The following is a 12,836-nucleotide window of genomic DNA, read 5'->3' on the forward strand; positions in this document are numbered from 1 at the left end:
GTGACCAATAACATTTGATTTAATTTGATTTCCAAAAACCAAAAGCCAAAAATCCAGTGATGAAACAAAAGCCCAAAATCCAGTGTTTCTATGTGAAACATTTCTGTTATATTTCAGTCTTCTGTGATGTATAAAAAGTGTAATATTGTGATGCAAACTGAAAATGTAATACATTTCAACTCTATATCGGACATGGTACAGGTGTTGTTGTTTTTTAAGCCCACAACCATATGTGTGAGGTGAATGTTTAAGACTACCAAGAAACACTCTGCATGACCCTGATTTAGCCACCACAGAAAAGGTTAAAGATATTTTCAATGTCCGATTTGTTATTGTTACACATCCACCAATCACCAGTCTTTATAAGACTTTCGAAACACTCCCTGGTCTTTGTAGTTGAATCTGTGCTTGAAATGCAGTACTTGACTGAGGGACCTTACATATGTTGCATTTATGGGTAACAGAGGAAGGGGTAGTCATTCAAAAATCATGTCAACCCCAATTATTTCACACAGAGTGAGTCCATATAACTTATTTTGTGATTTGTCAAGCCAAATTTAACCTCTAAACTAATTTAGGTTTGCCTAAACAAAGGGGTTGAATACTTATGCAACTATATTTTAGTTATTTCGTTTGTAAACATTTGAAAACGTGTAGAATTTTCTTTTCACATTGACATTATGGCATATTTTGTGTTGATCAAGGACAAAACAATTGCAATTATAGGAGAGACCATGTGAGGTTATGATCTATTTCAAACCCACTTTGTAATGCAATAAAATTTGAAAAAAGTTCAACTTTTTACAGGCACTATATCAAGAATTTCGCAGACTAGTTTCATGGGCTTTAGTAGCCTCAAATGCAGAGAACTGGCACATCAAAACAACATCCCTGTCCCAGACAACTGGTCAAGAAATGGAAGGGTAAGTGATATTGAACAGAGAGTACAGGTACAGGATCTGAATATACTGTAGGTACAGTATATATTGAAGCTATACAACATACCGGCCTCCTGAGTGACGCAGTGGTCTAAGGCACTGCATCGCAGTGCTTGAGGTGTCACTATAAACCTGGGTTTGATCCCGGGCTGTGTCACAGCCATTCGCGACAGGAGACCCATAAGGTGGCACACAATTGGCCCAGCCTCGACTGGGTTAGGGAAGGGTTTCATGGGATTACCTCACTATATCACTATTGGGTTAACTAGCTGACTCTCCCTCTGAAGGTCTCTCCTTGGTTCTTCTTTGACTTTGGTAGTTAACTCAACCATCACCCAGTAAGTCTCTACTCTCTCTATTTTATATCTGCTGACTTTTTTGTGTTCTGTGGGTTTCTGCCTGTGCTAGACTAGTTGTTCTCTGGTTTACTACATAGCTATGTCGACCATGGTGGTTGGTTAGCTAGGCTAGTTAGCAGGCTAATTTTTTGACTAACTTTAGCTGGCTTGCTTGATACCTAAGATACCTGCATATACCAGTAGCATTATTTGATAACTGATTATGTGTCGTAATGTATTTCCAACATTTTGGTTTACTTTAATGTAGCTGTAAGCTTGGTGTTGAAAGCAACTGGCTGACTCACGTGGGGTAAATGTAGCGTTAGCAGGCTAGTAGGGCTAAAGTTAAAGTTAAACCGCCATTAGGAACATTGGAACATGATATGTAATCTACACCTCCATTAGGATGATAGAAATCCTAAACAATTTGTTGAATGATGTAGAAAAACTTTTGTGTAATTTTTTCTATAGGCCTACGCTTTCTCCTTCTGAACATCTAACACAAGTGGGGCGGGTGTGGCTTCGTGACAATAATGCAAGAGCAGCTGCTCACTGATATGGCTGCTCCAATTTTTGCAAATGTATTGCAAATAAAAAACGGAAATATCACATTTACATAAGTATTAAACATGAATTAACCATTCAACACATTCACATTTTCTTCAGACAAGCCGAAATGGCAGACAGTGTTTTGAAAGTTCTGCTTTGAAGAAGTACTTCAGAAAGCATATAATAATACATACATTAATATGTACTGTATAGGCCCAGCAGTGGCTTTGTCCTGTTTTCAGGGAGTCTTAGTACAGAGTGTTAGTCTTTCTGGCTCTCTGTGTGCTATCTCAAGCTGTACCCCCCCTACCTGATCTGACAGTAATGTCAGGATTTAGGTGTTTCTAGTGCTTCCCCCTCTGGCAACATTTGACAGAACTGCAGAACACAGAGATTAAACAGAGAACAACACACCCCACTGGGTGTATACGTCAATTCAACGTCTATTTCACGTTGGTTCAATGTAATTTAATTGAAATTACATGGAAACAATGTTGATTCAACCAGCGTGTGCCCAGTGGGACACACCTTCAGACACACACACCATAGATATGTACACACAGAACAGACAATCACACACACACTCACACGTGTGTACGCATGAAGACACACACACACACACACACACACACACACACACACACACACACACACACACACACACACACACCTAACCCTCCATTCTTGCTGTAGGGAACCTTCCCCATGACAGGTAGAGCTGCATGTGAACAGAGTTTACTGACATTTGAGTTTAAGTTAAATGTACACTCAAAGAGGTGCTTGTGAACAGTCTGTCTACATCCATAACACTCACCTCAACTCTATTATGGGATCATGGAGATGCATGAAATATTGAAATATTGAAATATTTTAAATAAACTGACCAGAACAACTTCATATCAACATGATTCAGTTTTTCCAAAATGTATATTTAAAGAGATCTGCGGTAAAGAACATTTGTTTTTTAACAGTTGTCAGGATAGCACTTTATGTTCCTCTAGGAGACTTTTGACAAGACTCTAGTTCCCTGTAAGCTATGGGGATGTCACTGAGGACAATGTCAGGACATTTTTAGTAAGTTCTCAGGACTTTTATCAATCATCAGGACATCGAGTGATGATCATAAGAAAACATTCTCTGGGGAACTTTGTCTAGTTCCCTGTAAGCTCCCAGGACATCACTGAAGACCGTATCAGGACTTCGCATGATGATCTCAGGTGTCCCAAACCATTATAAGTAAAGTGAGGAAAAACTTCCATATGAACCAATGTATCCCAAACGGCTATTTAACAAGCTCTGCGGTGCAGACAGACCCACCTGTGTAGCACAGTAGGTAGGCCCCTGGTAATAATGTCTGGAATGGTGCAAATGGAAAAGCATCATACACATGGAAACCATGTGTTTGATGTATTTGATTCCATTCCACTAACTCTGCTCCAGTTATTAACACGAGCCCATTCTCCCCAATTAAAGTACCACCAACCTCCTGTGCTGTGTAGCTATCTCCCATACTGTAGTCCTTCCTCTGACCACATGGCTACTGTACAACATGGTTGTCAACACAACAACACCCCATGTCGTTCCCTGTCAGTTTTTCCAGAGTTCCCTCATCTCCCCCTCACGTCCTTCCAGTCAACCCTGCTGCCTGTCTTCCCATGTGTCTGTCTGTGGACTCATCCCTCCTGGGCTCTCTCTCTCTCTGTACTGTTTCCACTGAGTGCTCCTCCACATGTGTTGCTGGTGACCCCTGGCTGCTGACTAACACACGCGCACACACGTACACGTACACACACACACACACACACACACACACACACACGTACACACACACACACACACATGTACACACGTACACACACACACACACACACACACACACACACACACACACACACACACACACACACACACACACACACACACACACACACACACACACACATACACACAAACACATGCTGGAGGTGACCCCTCCCCTGGCTGCTGACTAAGGTTGAGGTCACTGGAACAAGCTCTGCATTACTCATGGAAACATTATGACACGTACTGTACCTCTCCTCATAAAAACAGCTATAGGGGACATAAGTTTATTAATTGTTTTTAACTTTTATATTACCAGGTTGGGAAGCTGAAAATCGTAAACTAGAATGACAACTTGTTATAAACTTGACTGAAACTGAATTTAAATTACAATCTTTGGAAGGAGAGAGCAGAGACAGTATGCACATGTTAATATAAAACAGAGCTATGATAGCATCCTCTCTGTAATCTATATTTCATGATGATTGTTCACCACCTCCTAAGACTAATTGGCGACGTTTAAATCCATAATGCTCCTGGGAGCCGCCTCTGTATGATTACTCTGTATGTCTACTGTTTGTGTATCCTCCGAAACACTGTAAGTCTTGGTGATCTCAAATATAACACCCTTGCAGCCCAGTCACAACCTCACAACTATTAGTAATGAGTAGCTTGAGAACTCTAATAAGACAGAATAAGGTTGTGTTGAAGTCTATGTTAGAGGTGGAATCCCAGGGCTTATGTTTTACAAAAAGGTGGAGGGATTAATTCACCATTTAAAAAGTATCCTGCTGTGCACAGTGGTTATTAGGAAATATTCACAGTCTATATATCATATTGATGAATCACACATTACATTACTCCGATTACTCCTCATCATGATTAATTACTGCCTTCAACTGAAATGCTCAGTAGAATAGTTTACTATAGTGTGGTATTAGCATACCTGGCAGTTTCAGGAGTAGGTAGGCTGTTCACACACCTTTTCTCTAAGCATGTTTTTCCACATTGCTGTGCCTGAAATATGAAGACCACACTACATTACCAGACCCAGTCTCTGGCTTCCAGACTTTAACACAGATTAAAATAACGACGGCCTGATAGGACATTTTCCATGCATATCGTCGTCCAGGAGCCGCGAGGAGCCCACTGGGCACAAACTGGTTGAATCAAAGTTGTTTCCACTTAAATTCAACGAAATTACATTGAACCATGGTGGAATAGACATTGAATTGGCATCTGTGCTCAGTGGGAGGTCGAAACAACATTAAATGGTTTGGTGATGGAAAGACAAACACCTCCAATAACTGTAATAGTTTTCATATTCATATTAAACCAACAGAGCAAATTATTTAACCAAGTAAGTCCGAAATAATGAACTACAAATGAGTGTGGTGTTTTAGGCCTCCTGCCCTGTTAGATCTCCTGTGATGGGAGAAGGGAAGATTTTAGGATGTAAATCTTGGTGAGGCAAACTACCCCCAAATTGTTTTTATGCATGCCAGCAAAGCCACTACACAAACAAATGTGGTTTCTACTGACAATTGAGATGTACAAACTATGGCATAAGGGGACGACGAGCGGACAAGAGGCAATTTGTCATTTCAATTAAGACGTTAATGAGCGGGCGAGGACAGACGTAGTCAATATAACTATTTAAACAGCACTTTTGAAATGTACAGTGACAGAATTCAGAACATGGGCCATTTTTCCAGTGTTCTAACTGTACACTAAGTCAGAACCATAGGTTAAATAAAGGTGGCAGACAATGAAAGCTCTTACAATATTCCACATTTCTCTAAAATAGGCTTTAGGCTAAATGTGCACTACCAAGTCAGAACAGTAGGCTAAATTGTTAGAGAAAAGGGAGTTATTAATGTGAGGCACATAGGCTACTAACAGCTTACTACACAACATAGACTTAGTATTGCTTTCTTAGCTACAGTCTACATATCTCCCTGGCATATTATATAATTTATGCAGCAGCATACAATACATTTTTGGACTCACTTGAACAGGAAGGTGGTGCGACGGTCCTTTGTGGCAAATTCTGTCATTAAAGTCTGGCATTCTCTGGATTTATGGTGATTTCAAGACAACTGGGAACTCGGAAAAAACAAGGTCGAATCATGACGTCAGTGATCTTCAGGTTGAGAAAGAGGCCGATTTCCCGACTTGGAATTCCGAGTTGGATGACCGTTCAAAACCTATTTTCCCAGTCGGAGATAGATTTTTTTCCTAGTTCACAGTTGTCTTGAACTCACTGAAGTCTGAGATTTCCCAGTTCCGAGTTTCCAGTTGTTTCAAATACAGCAGAATTCATGCTGGATTGACAGCATGGCCAATGTTGAATGTTTATCCTTTTAAGCTTGGAAAAGAGACCCTTAAACCCAGACTTGGACTACAAACCCATTCTATGTTAAGTGCCTCCTTGAAGGAGGGAGGTGCAGGAATCAGGAGCAGGAGAGCAAGGAAGTCCCAGTGGCACAATAGTTTATTCCGAAAGTCTCAACTCAACAACAACATGGGGGGGGGGGATACGCCCAAACGAGGTCGCCACACACAGGGAAAATAAACGATACACACAGGGGAGAAATCTCTACTCCTACACACATACCAAACCAGTACAACTGCTGTGTGAAATAAAAACCCTGTGGTGCAGACACGCACCCCTAACACAGTAACCACAGCAAAACAATCCCGCACAAAGACTAACAGGCAGCAGAGGTAATTAAACCCACTGAAATCAACTAATAGGACACAGGTGTAAACAATACAGACAGGCACAAACGAAAAGGAAAAATGGATCGGTAGCAGCTAGTAGGACGGCGACTATGACAGCCGAGCACTGCCCGAACAGGGAGAGGAGCCACATTCGGTGGAAGTTGTGACACTCTACTGAATAGCAGGCTAGTGATTGCTTTGCAGTGCTTGCAGTTTGCCACTGATTCCTTCCAAACCACTCATTGTTGAATTTGCAATTTTCAACTTTTTGTATAATGTTTATGTCCAATAGCCGATGAGCACTGATGCGTTTTATCTATAATTTCTCTTCATAATTACTCTTCATATGACGAAGGTTGAAAATGATTTGCCAGTAGATTGTTGACTTGATTCATGATGATGACTGTTAGCTTGCTTGCTAAGATTTTTAAAGTATGATGTTGACATGATCAGTCCAATCAAAGCTACTGTACATATAACATGATTTGACAACATTTTATCTGTGGCTAATGACCTTGAGCCTTTTTGGATGGGCATTTCTAATGTAACTCTATGGCAGCACCCAAGGGGCTTGAATTTTCTAGCTCTCCCCATAGATTTTGCGGTGACGTAGTGTCCCCATAAGTGACAGAACTCTGAGCCAATCACGGCACAACTAGAGAACATTACCAACACCTACGCTCTTTATTTTCCGCTGGCTGCCCCAACACCACAAAAAGCACTGAACTTGGCTGAAACACCTGCATTTTGGAGCTGCCTTACTCAAAAAAGCACACAAAAAAACATGTTTGTATGCAGCTTTATTCATTCAAATATGATACCTTTTTATATTGTTTGCAAACTGATATGTGACAGGTATTAATGCCAAAATAACCTCAATCAAAACCCAGTCCTTATTTCATAGATTGAATGTCAATTCCACTGCTGGTATCTCATCTCCCAGCACTATGAAGTGTGATACATTTAGGACTAAACATGCTTACAGTATACATATGAGATAGAAGCCAGTTCATTATTAACTGGTAAAAAGGCAGTTGGGTCTTTAAATATTTCATATTCAGAACCATATGTTCACGCACATACAGTGGACATGTACTGACTCTTGACGTATTAGCACCAAGTCATCCGTATATACAGGCCTCTCTCTGACTATTGACCTCAAGAACCATTGTTTTTTGTTACCACTGAGTTTCACCTGTCATAAGTTTCACCTGCCACAGTGTCTCCTGTCCCCTCCTGTCTCAGCCTCCAGTATTTATGCTGCAGTAGTTTGTGTCGGGGGGCTAGGGTCAGTTTGTTATATCTGGAGTACTTCTCCTGTCCTATTCGGTGTCCAGTGTGAATCTAAGTGTGCGTTCTCTAATTCTCTCCTTTCTTTCTCTCTCTCGGAGGACCTGAGCCCTAGGACCATGCCCCAGGACTACCTGACATGATGACTCCTTGCTGTCCCCAGTCCACCTGGCCATGCTGCTGCTCCAGTTTCAACTGACCTGAGCCCTAGGACCATGCTCCAGGACTACCTGACATGATGACTCCTTGCTGTCCCCAGTCCACCTGGCCATGCTGCTGCTCCAGTTTCAACTGTTCTGCCTTACTATTATTCGACCATGCTGGTCATTTATAAACATTTGAACATCTTGGCCATGTTCTGTTATAATCTCCACCCGGCACAGCCAGAAGAGGACGGGCCACCCCACATATGCTCTCTCTAATTCTCTCTTTCTTTCTCTCTCTCGGAGGACCTGAGCCCTAGGACCGTGCCCCAGGACTACCTGACATGAGGACTCCTTGCTGTCCCCGGTCCACCTGACTGTGCTGCTGCTCCAGTTTCAACTGTTCTGCCTTGTTATTATTCGACCATGCTGGTCATTTATGAACATTTGAACATCTTGGCCATGTTCTGTTATAATCTCCACCCGGCACAGCCAGAAGAGGACTGGCCACCCCACATAGCCTGGTTCCTCTCTAGGTTTCTTCCTAGGTTTTGGCCTTTCTAGGGAGTTTTTCCTAGCCACCGTGCTTCTACACCTGCATTGCTTGCTGTTTGGGGTTTTAGGCTGGGTTTCTGTACAGCACTTTGGGATATCAGCTGATGTACGAAGGGCTATATAAATACATTTGATTTGATTTGATTTGAATAAAGATTGATGGACCGACAGGCTGTTACAGCACAAAGCCATAACCTTGGTTTATAAATCGGCGATTCTCCAACCAACCAACCAACCAACCAACCAAGTCTTACAGATTCTGTCAGGTGCCCAGAGACCAAATCAGCACAAGTTAATTCATTCAATGATGAACTAAGAAAGTTTAGGATTAATAGGCCCAGATGGTACCTCAGGTTCAAAGAGAATATGAGATGAAAATAACCTGAGAGTGTGAGATGATGAGGTGAAAATACCAATTCCTGTGAAAGGCTTTATGAAAGCTAAGCATCCTGGCTCATAGCGAGGCTAGCAGGCTTTGCATTCTTTCTTTGCTGCAGCTGTCGCTTTTCCAAAGTTCAACCCAAACCACAATTATTAATAATCTGTGGATATCAAATGCTATCATTTAACCACTTTAAACCCAGCAGTGAGTTCATGTTGTTTCAACCGTATCATGCAGTTGTTTACAGAAAATGTGAGTCTTCTGATTTGACCAACCATGTATGGCTGTGGCTCCTGCACCAGTTTCCTCTCCAACTCCTCTGTCTATCAGTGCTTCTGCCACGTTTCTACACTCCCTCTGGTCTTTAAAAATAAGCTCATTGATTTCCCCCTCTCACTTGTTCTTTCTCAGAACTAGTACTCCACTTTGATGATTTGAGGAGGCAGCGTGGAGAGCCTGAAGTCTTCAGCTGCTAAACGTTGCCTGCTCATTGATTTCCTCCCCTCTCTCTCTGCCTCTCAGTGAGCCAGTTTGCCTGCTTCTGGGGTGAAGTGTGTTCCCCAAACAAAAAAAACAGTCAGGCTGGTACAGACCCGCTGCCAAAAAGACACTTTGCTGGTTTATGAAAAAGTAATCTCAAACTCCCTTATCTCGCTGGTTACAGTATCAACCTGCTACACATTATCAAATCAAATATTTGATAATGACTTCAGATTTGAACTGCAGCTTGAGTTTGTTCTTTGGTTGTTTTAGAGCACCAATAACACTTTTTGTCTATAATAATTGCTTTATTAGCATTTAATAAATAATGAACAATTCTAGAATAATATACATTTCGTTAAATCCACTTGCACATTGAAACACAGTTACAGCTCAGTCACTTTTGATGTTTCCATTGTTGTTTGAGCTACTCAAATTAAGAGAATATTCTTTCATCTAGACTCATAGGCAAAGTTCCATTATGAGATGGGGTATAAATTCGACAGGGGATATGCTTTGTTAGGAGAGTCGCATTTGATAATGTTTAATAAAATGACAATTATTTGAACTTATTTGGCCCTGACATTGGGTAGCGTGTCGTATAAAATGTCTCAACTTTACAATGTGAACTCAATGTGTGTCATGACAAGATAGACCATGTTATAGGCAGGCTATAGTTCAGTTTCTCTCTGTATCACCTGTGCTGCTTAGCTTCAATGTCCCCTTACCTGCATCATACACTAGTCCCTGGTTAGCCTGATCTTGTGTAACCTATGGGTTGAATGCAGAAGGTCTGCGGTGCACGACTCACATCACCCAGAGAGATTCCCCATGGAGCGAAAAATCTACATTTTACAGCATGCTGTGATCTGAAATATGCTACAGCCAATGAGATTGAGCAATGTGAGTGTGAGCAGACAGGTCCTGAGGACATGTTACCTGCAACTCAGTAGGAGGTGAAACACATCAATCAAACAGAGGCACCGTGATGACATTAGTGACCCCACCTGTCGACAAATCATACCATCAACATTTTAGGCATCACATGCCAGAAAGAGCTTTTGCCAGCTATAGTTTAGACTGGACAGAATAGATCTGTATTATCTATTTGCACAGAGATTTTTCTTTTCACTGTCACCGTACCGTACACATCAAACATATGAAGGGCTGGGCACAGCAATGTGTCAACACTATTGTCATAAAACATATTCCCAGCTTGTGATATAGAGCGAATTCCCCCACACACAAAAAAATACATGTTTCATTAGGTTTATTGAAGGACAGATATAACACAATGTAAGTTTCTCTAGAATCTGCACAATTGCAGAGAATGTTTTTTGAAAATAGAAAAACGGGATAGATTCAATCTGTATTGCAGACGTATCGCGGAAGATCCACATTACAGCTGTCACGACTTCTGCCGAAGTCAGTTCCTCTCCTTGTTCGGGCCGTGTTCGGCGGGCCGACGTCACCGACATCATTGGTTTTCCCACACTTGTTTTTCCACACACCTGGTTTAAATTCCCTCATTACGTGTTGTGTATTTAACCCTCTGTTCTCCCCATGTCTTTGTGTGGTATTGTTTGTTTGTAAGTTCTTGTGCACATGTTGACTGGTGCGCGTCAGGTTTTGTAGCCAATTTGTTATTTTTCTTGATGGCATGATTGGAATTAAACTGCTCCGGCTATTCCCTAGTTCTGCTCTCCTGCGTCTGACTTCCCTGCCACCCTTACAACAGCTCAATTGACATTTAAAGGCAGTCTTCCCAAATTCATGCAGACTGCATTTACGGTAAACACTCCATATGTCGGCTCAATCGGAAATTACCTTTACATTTTAACTCGGATCTTCCATGATACTTCCGCGATACAGAATGAATCCAGCCCTAAATAAGGATTAACAGTTTATGGACTGTATGGACTTCCTTGAAGACTTGCTTGTTCTTTCCTAAGACAGGAGTCTATTCTACCTTGCACAAATACACACAAGTATAATCATGCCAAATCCTAAAGCCTGGATAGAGGGGCTCAGTAAATGTGATGTGGAATGTGTGCAGGTGTGTCAGTATGTCAGAGGAGATGCTGTAGAAGGACAGGGTGCCAGCTGGCCAGTCCAGATCAGCCAGTCCACTCTTTTAGACATGGGGTAGAGGGCAGGTATTGGATCACCCTTCTTATTGAATCAGGCATTGTAACAATCATCATAGATGCGCAAACTCCAGGACATGTCATTGTATCCAAGTTTACAGTCATTTCCTTCTCCTTTCCTACAGCTTCCTTTATACTAGCCCATTTCCCAGTCCACTCTGCTTCCCAGTAGCAGTGCCCGGTCAGACCGTCCCTACATAGCACCTGTCCCCAGTTCTTAAGCCTCTCTGGGTGATCAGGTTAATGCTGCACTTCTTTTCCCCGAGGCATTGTTCAATCCCCATCAGAATGAGGTATCGCCAATGCTGTGTTGGGGTCAAATTTGAGCTCACAGGCATCTGATGGAAAAGACCATTAATACATTACTCACTATTATACTAAATATATTTGAAATAAATATAGTCAAATTGCATCTTGATACTTATTTATTTTGACCAGGATTAATATGCAATAGCACAATGTTTTCTGGCAAAACGATCAAGCACATGTTTGAGTACAGGGCAACCTTAAAAACGTAAATTTTGTCATCACAGATTTTAACCAGCATTCTCCATCATGATCCACACTATAGAAACATCGGAGGAACAAACAATGTCACATACGGTTAGCATTGTCAAGTCATTTTGAATTTGAACAATGTCATGTTTCTGACATGAAACACAGCAAAAATAGTTCATATACAGATTTAGAATATTTTTCGTTAGGGTAAATCAAGTCTGACATTGTTAAGTGGAAAATACAAAATTAAGATTAAGAACTGTCACGTATACTCCCTCTCCAGCCTCTAGGTCATCAGGCTGCTGATTATCCCGCACACCTGTCACCATCGTCTTGCGCACCTGCTCTCGATGGTGCAGCTGTAGAACCTTTTAAGGATCTGAGGACACATGGCAAATCTTTTCAGTCTCCTGGGGGGGAATAGGTTTTGTCGTGCCCGCTTCACAACTGTCATGGTGTCCTTGGACCATGTTAATTTGTTGGTGATCTGGACACCAAGGAACTTGAAGCTCTTCCACCGGCCCGTCAGGTTCTCATGCCTCAGCCGGTTCACCAGGCTCCCCTTCCTCAACTGAGGGCTGCCCAGCTGACTCAACAGGTTCCCGTGCCTCAGATGTCGTGACAGGTTCTCACGCATCAGCAGGGGTGGCCGGTCCACTCCTGATCCCTCAGGTTCGTCCCCTTTGACGGCGTCCTGCGGCTGGAGCCGTGCATTGGGGAGGGGGTGCTGTCACGTATACTCCCTCTCTGGCCTCTAGGTCATCAGGCCGCTGATTATCCCGCACACCTGTCACCATCGTCTTGCACACCTGCGCCTCATGCCACTCACCTGGACTCCATCACCTCCTTGATTATCTTCCCTATATCTGTCACTCCCTTGGTTCTTTCCTCAAGTGTTATTGACTCTGTTTTCATGTCTGTGCATTGCTTGTTTCATTTCCATTGTTTCTTTTTATTAAAACACTCACTCCCTGAACTTGCTTCCTGACTCT

This window comes from Oncorhynchus keta, chromosome 7 (assembly GCF_023373465.1).
Source record: "Oncorhynchus keta strain PuntledgeMale-10-30-2019 chromosome 7, Oket_V2, whole genome shotgun sequence".
NCBI lineage: Eukaryota > Metazoa > Chordata > Actinopteri > Salmoniformes > Salmonidae > Oncorhynchus > Oncorhynchus keta.